We start from the raw sequence: 6,996 nt of genomic DNA, 5'->3' as shown, positions 1-6,996 counted from the left end.
CTGTTGTTTTCCCAATTTCTGCATCATCATTTTGTTTCCAAGAACTTACGTACTGTATTACCATCAGCTTTATCTAGATGAAGGGGTGCTAGTCTGGCCATGGAGAAAATTATTCCTGAACTGTCTGCTTTCAGAAGTAGTAATTTCCTGCCATTCTGGCCCATTGCTTTTTTTGTTTTTAAATCAATGTTATTGCAGTGTAATTTATATGCAACACAATGCACCCAATTTAAGTGTACATTTCTGTGAGTTTTGACAGATTTACATGCCCATACAACCACCACCACAATCAAGATAGAGATCATTTCCATCACCCCCAAATATCCCCTTGTGCGCCCTCCTTCCTAGTCAATCCACCACCCTCATCCCTGGTGCTAGGCAACCACTTATCTGTTTTCTGTCATTTTAGATTAAAATTGCTTTTTTCTGTAGTTTCAGATAAATGATATCATAAAGCATGTACTCTTGTGTTTACTATCTTAGCCATTTTAAATATATTAAAATACATTCATAATGTTGTGCAGTCATCATCACCATCCATCTCCGTGACTCTTCATTTTGCAAAACTGAAATTCTATACCCATTAAAAAATAACACTGCATTCCCCTTTCCCCCCAGCCCCTGACACCTACCATTGTACTTTCTGTTTCTATGAATCTGACTACTCTAGGGACCTCATGTAAGTGGAATCATACAGTGTTTATCCTTTTGTGACTGGCTTATTTCACTCAGCATAATGTCCTCTAGGTTCATTCATGTTGTAACATAGGTCAGTCTTCTTCCTTTACAAGGCTGAATAATACTTCATTGAATGGATAGACCACACTTGGCTTATTCTTTCATCTGTTGATGGACACTTGGGTCACTTATGCTTTAGCTATTGTGAACAGTGCTGCTTTCAGTTCTTTTGGGTATCTACCCAGAAGTGGAATTGCTGAATCATATGGTAATTCTATTTTTAATTTTTGAGGAACCTCCATACTGTTTTCTACCATTTGACATTACTACCAACTGTACACAAGAGATTTCTCCACATCCTTGCCAATACTTGTTACTTTCTGGATATATAAGAGGTGGCATCTCATTGTATTTTTTTTTTAAAGATTTTATTGGGGAAGGGGAACAGGACTTTATTGGGGAACAGTGTGACTTCCAGGACTTTTTTCCAAGTCAAGTTGTTGTCCTTTCAATCTTAGTTGTGGAGGGTGCCGTTCAGCTTCAAGTTGTTGTCCTTTCAGTCTTAGTTGTGGAGGGCGCAGCTCAGCTCCAGGTCCAGTGGCCATTGCTAGTTGCAGGGGGTGCAGCCCACCATCCCTTGCGGCAGTCGAACTGGCAACCTTGTGGTTGAGAGGAAGCGCTCCAACCACCTGAGCCATCCGGGAGCTCAGCGGCAGCTCAGCTCAAGGTGCCGTGTTCAATTTTTAGTTGCAGGGGGTGCTGCCCACCATCCCGTGCGGGACTCGAGGAATTGAACTGGCAACCTTGTGGTTGAGAGCTCACTGGCCCATGTGGGAATTGAACCAGCAGCCTTCGGAGTTAGGCGCATGGAGCTCTAACCGCCTGAGTCACCGGGCCAGCCCCTCTGATTGTATTTTTGATTTACATTTCCCTAATGATTAATGATCTCAGCATCTTTTCATGTGTTTATTGTCCATTGGTATATTTTCTTTGGAAAAATGTCTTTTTAATCTTTTGGCCATTTTTTAATGGTTGTGTATTTTGTTGTTGTTAAGTTTTAGGAATTCTCTATATATTATGATATTAATCCCTTATCAGATATATGATTTCCAAACATTTTCTCCTATTCTGTGGATTACTTTTTTATTCTGTTAAAATTGTTTTTGATACACAAATTTTAAAGTTTCATGAAGTTCAATTTATCTTTTTGTTGTTGTTGTTGCTTGTGCCTTTGGTATCATAGCCAAGAAATCATTGCCAAATCCAACATTATAAAAGTTTTTGCTCTACGTCTTCTTCTAAGAGTTTTATAGTTTCGGATCTTACATTTAGGTCTTTGATCCATTTTGAGTTTGCTTTTGTTTATGAAGTTAGATAAGGGTCCCACTTCATTTTTTTGCATGTGGATATCCATTTTTCCTCGCACCATTTGTTGAAAGGTTGTCCATTCCCCCCATTTAATGGTTTTGGCACCCTTGTCAAAAATCATTTGACCATATATCCAAGGGTTTATTTCTGGACTTCTTATTCTATTCCATTAGTCTACATGTCTGTCTATATGCCAATACCATGCTGTTTTGGTTAATGTAGCTTTGTAGTAAGTTTTGAAATCAGGAAGCTTTTCCTCCTGAAAAGCTTTGTCTTTCTTTCTCAAGATTGCTTTAGCTATTTGGGGTCCCTTGAGATTCCATATGAATTTTAGGATGGGTTTTTCTATTTCTATAAAGAAGTCATTGGGATTTTGATAGGGATTGCATTGAGTCTGTATATTGCTTTGGATAGTACTAACATCTCAACAGTATGAAGTCTTCTAATCCATGAACACAAATATGTTTTCATTCTCCTGTTTATATCTTTTTTCAGCAGTTTTGTAGTTTTCATTGTACAAGTTTTTCTCAGTATATGTTTTTCAGATTCCTCTATGTTGTTTATGTGTGTCAATAGTTTATTCCCTAGTACTGCTGAGTAGTATTCCATTGACTTGCATTGTTTGGTGACTTCCATGGGTAAATTCTCCCACCGTGGCCAATTTCAACCACCAACGTGATGTCAGCTATCTTGCAAAATTCTTTAAAATGCAAAAGCTGTCTCTTGCAATACCATATCAGCTGGTAAGACAGGAGGTATTTTGGAATCTCCTATTCCACTTGAGTCTTAAATTATTCCTGCTATTCGAGGCTTTGTTTCTGACACACTAGGGTAGGCCCTAGTAACTTCTCCCTCCATCCTCGATACCCCACTCCAGTCCGCAGCTGGCCCTCAATTCTAGAGTGTTGGTTCAGTCTCCTCGACTGTTCAGTACTTCAGAGGCTTTCTGGAGGACTGAGGCTGCCACTGCCTGACGTGCACACCTGCTATTGAACACATCCAGCCCTGAGGCACCCCTCTGCTCCTCCCATGGGCTACAGAGAAACTGTCCCCAACAGTGAGGGCTGAGGCCACCGCAACTCATGGGCTCTCGCTCTGTAGGACTCTCAGGGTCACTGAGCAAGGCCTTATGTTTTCTTGGTCAGCTCTCTGTCACATTTCCCACCTCATCTTTTCTAGCCCATCACCTGGCCTTATTTTCCATTACATGAGGAAAGTTATATATTACCTAACTCACATGAACTGAAAGGCTATGTTGGCATATCCTTTATAGACTCCCTCAAATTTTTTTTTCTTTTTGCTTCCCCTTCTTCTGCCTACCCCCGCCCCACCCTGCACTCCGGTTCAAGCCTTTGTTTCTCAGTCTAGTTCTGTAGGACACAGCTCCCTGGCCCATGCTGGTCTTATGAGCCTTGCGCTCTCTCTGCTGAGGCAGTTGGTTGCAGGTCTTCCGCTCACAGCAGCTCATGGCAGCTCTTCCCAGCTGCCGGCTGCTCACAATGGCTGCTGGCCACTCATGGCAGCACACAGTAGCCCACAGCAGCTCACGCCGAGCTCCAGCTGCTCACTGTAGCCCAGCTCCAGCTTAGCTGTAAAGGGCGCAGCTCACTGGCCCATGTGGGAAACGAACCAGCAACCTCGGCATTAGGAGCATGGCGCTCCAACCACCTGAGCCACCAGGTCGGCCCAAATTTTCATCTTCAAACCTACCCACTGATTTCTAGATGGGCAACTATCACTCCCTTCCCTTGTGATTTGAGAAGGTGCCTCTCCTTCTATTTGAGACTGACTCTCTACCATCCCTTTGGATTCCATCTCCTCTCTTTTCTATAGGGTGCTTTTCATATCACCTATCCTCTCTCTCTCCTTAATATTCAAAACTTCCCTTAGTTGGGTTTTTCCCTCAACATATTCATGCTTTGAACTATTTCCCTTCTACACACACACACACACACACACACACACACACACACACTTCATCCATTCTGGATCCTACTCTAGCTATTATTCTATATCCCACCCTCCCTTTGCAGTACATCTTCATAAAAACATAGTCCCTAAAAAAAAAAAAACATAGCCCCTGCTTGTTGCTTTCACTTCTCCAATCTCCACTTGCTTCTTAGCCCCAGAAATCTGGTCTGCGCTCACTAAACCTGAAGTCTTCTTAGATATTGCAGTGAACCACCAAGCCAGTGGTGTGTGGGAGCAGGTGAAGCCCCCTGTGTATAATTCTGCCCAACTCTATGTTCAGAGACATCACATTGGTAGGTTGAAGTAGGCCATGGTGGGATCATTTATGCCATAGATATCAACAAACGCTACACACCTGAAGTCTTCTCCCCCCGCAGAGAGCCAGTTGTGAAACTTTTACTAGCCATTAAATCAGATGGCCTCCACTGCAAAGCAGTGACTTACCTCCCAACCATTTGTCTGACTTGTAGATTTTTCTTTCCCTTGCCACTTGAAAACGTCTGATCCGTTTTCCTGCTTTGTGTGAATTTTTCCATTCGGGCTTCAGGTCAGGCTTGCTTCAACCCTACCATAACCTTCTTGGTCCTCATCATTAGTGAAGTAGAATTTCTGGGGCTAAGATCATTAAAACGGTCTCAACTCCTAGATGTGAAATTCAAGAACTACCTATTGCAACTAGGTAAAATTTACAATTTCATTTGATGGTCAGCATGGTAAGGAATGTGTTATTGATGAGACATTGATGGTTGAGACACTAAAAGCTATACACGACTAAAATTAAGTATGACTTCTGCTTACGTATTGCAGCTATTACCTAGCATGGCTCTTTGGGTTGACTGGGCTCAGCTGGGCAGTTGTCCTGCTCTGGATGTGACCTGGGGCTGCATCCTCTGAGCTGAAATGGTTAAGATGGCTCATTTGCTTGGCTCACAATTGGCACCGGCTGATGGCTGGAAGCTCAGCTGGAGCTGTGAACCAGAGAGCCTTGGTTCTTCTCCCTACGGCGTCTCCATGTGGGCTGGGATTCTTAAAAACAAAAAGCTGCATTCCATGATGGAGCACCCAAGAGCAAGCATTCAAAGAGAGAAACAGCAGAAGCGTCCAGTCCTAAGGCCTTAGTTTGGAATTCTCAGAACAATGCTTCTACTGCATTTTATTGCTCAGATGGAGGCAGGGGGAAGTGGAGTTCAAGTGTTCCAACGTCCTGACATTGTCCTGGGAACAGATAAAACTACAAATGTATAGTATGTTCTAATAATTCAATGACGTATGTTGTAATTTACATGGGTAGCAAGTAAAGAGAAATACAATTATATATAACTAATGTTAATAGATGGGAACTAGAATAATTAAAATACTCAATTCAAACTTAATGCAATAAAATTTGAAATAATAAAAGCAGGCCAAAAAATTCCATATTTGAAAATGCAGTAGCATATTACTAAATAACTCAAGTGAAATCAAGCAGTATTTAGAACAGAATGATAATAAAAACCAACATTTGTGGAACACAACAGAAGTACAGCATGACAACTGTTTAGTTTAAACACATATATTAGGGGGAAAAAAGTCTGAATATTGAACTCAAGAAGCAAACCCAAAGCAACAAAAAGAAAAAAAAAATAAAGATAAGGTCAACTCAGGAACCAATCAAATATTAGGGGGAAAAACAGAGATTCTTTGAATCTTTGATTTCTTGCAATCAAAGCAATTAAGAAGATGGATACACTTCTGATCAAGAAAATAAAGAGTTAAAGTTCAAATAAACTACAGGCCCAACATAAGTCGTATATACTTTTTTCCTTATATAGAAGAATATAATCAATAACATATGACAATAAACTTGAACATTTATAGGACATGGGATCTTGGTTCGTGTTCTTCCCAAAGAAGCTGAGACAAGAACTGAAGTGCAAATGATATTTTAGGGATGTGATCTTAAGTGACCCTCATTGGGGAGTGGGAAGTGAGGCAGGAAAGGAAGCGAGCCCAGCGTGTTGTGAAGCCCGTTTCCCCTGGAGCTTTATCCCATCAGAGACTTGGGAGACATGCAGAACACGTCTCAAAGTTAGCCCATCCAAGGGATGAGGGTACTGGGGTTTTTAATCACTGACTCACCATCTGTCTTTGCTTGGCGGCTGATTCCAGGGGTCTCTTCCCTCTCGTACCTCTGGCTTGCCCCGTGCATGGTCCAAGCATGCTCCAGCAGCCAACAAAAAGAGCTCTGAGGCCTAGAGTTGCAGGTGTGTACAGTAAGCAGCCTTTGGAGTGTAAGTGAAGGCCAAGGTATTACAAAGTGAGGCACAGACAGCTCGTCTTCCAGGTCACATTTGATTTCCCTTCATCTACTTGTGCCCTGTTCACTCCATCCTGCCACTGATTCTTTAAAGTGGTGGCTGGTCATGATTTCTAAAAAATAGACTTAAAACAGGATTACTGGGATAAGCTACAATGCTGCTACTGCAATTGGTCCTTCGATTTGTTCTGCACTTGACATGTGTCCTCCTTCTTCTTCCACCCAATCCCTTATCTTCAGCCAGCACTTCTGTTGATCTACATTGATTGCTGGGTAGGGTGACATTCACCTCAGAAGTTTTGACCCTGGTTACCATGTCCTTTCTCCTTGCCCTATCCTGGTTATCACTAGGCACAGAAGCTCTCAGACGTCATTCAGTGAATCCCTGGAGTTCCAGACATACTCTTTTCTGCTCCCAACATATGTCAGCCAGTGTGGCTCCTGTGACCATCAGGGTCTATTATCCCCACCAACGGAGTAACTCCTTTCTCTGCCTGTTGGTCTATTGGCACAAGGAGCGCCAAATGACCAGGTGGCAGTCAGAGCTTTTGGTTAAGTGAATCCTTACCGTGAGCCCTGGTGTAAACATCTCCACTCCCCATCTCCCAGGAACATTCTTTCCTGGCAGACTTGCTCTGCCTCCATCAGTCAAATAATCTCCTTGTGTCCCTAACAGTGCAGGA

This window comes from Rhinolophus ferrumequinum, chromosome 24 (assembly GCF_004115265.2).
Source record: "Rhinolophus ferrumequinum isolate MPI-CBG mRhiFer1 chromosome 24, mRhiFer1_v1.p, whole genome shotgun sequence".
Classification (NCBI taxonomy): domain Eukaryota; kingdom Metazoa; phylum Chordata; class Mammalia; order Chiroptera; family Rhinolophidae; genus Rhinolophus; species Rhinolophus ferrumequinum.
Note: the sequence above shows the minus strand (reverse complement) of the source record.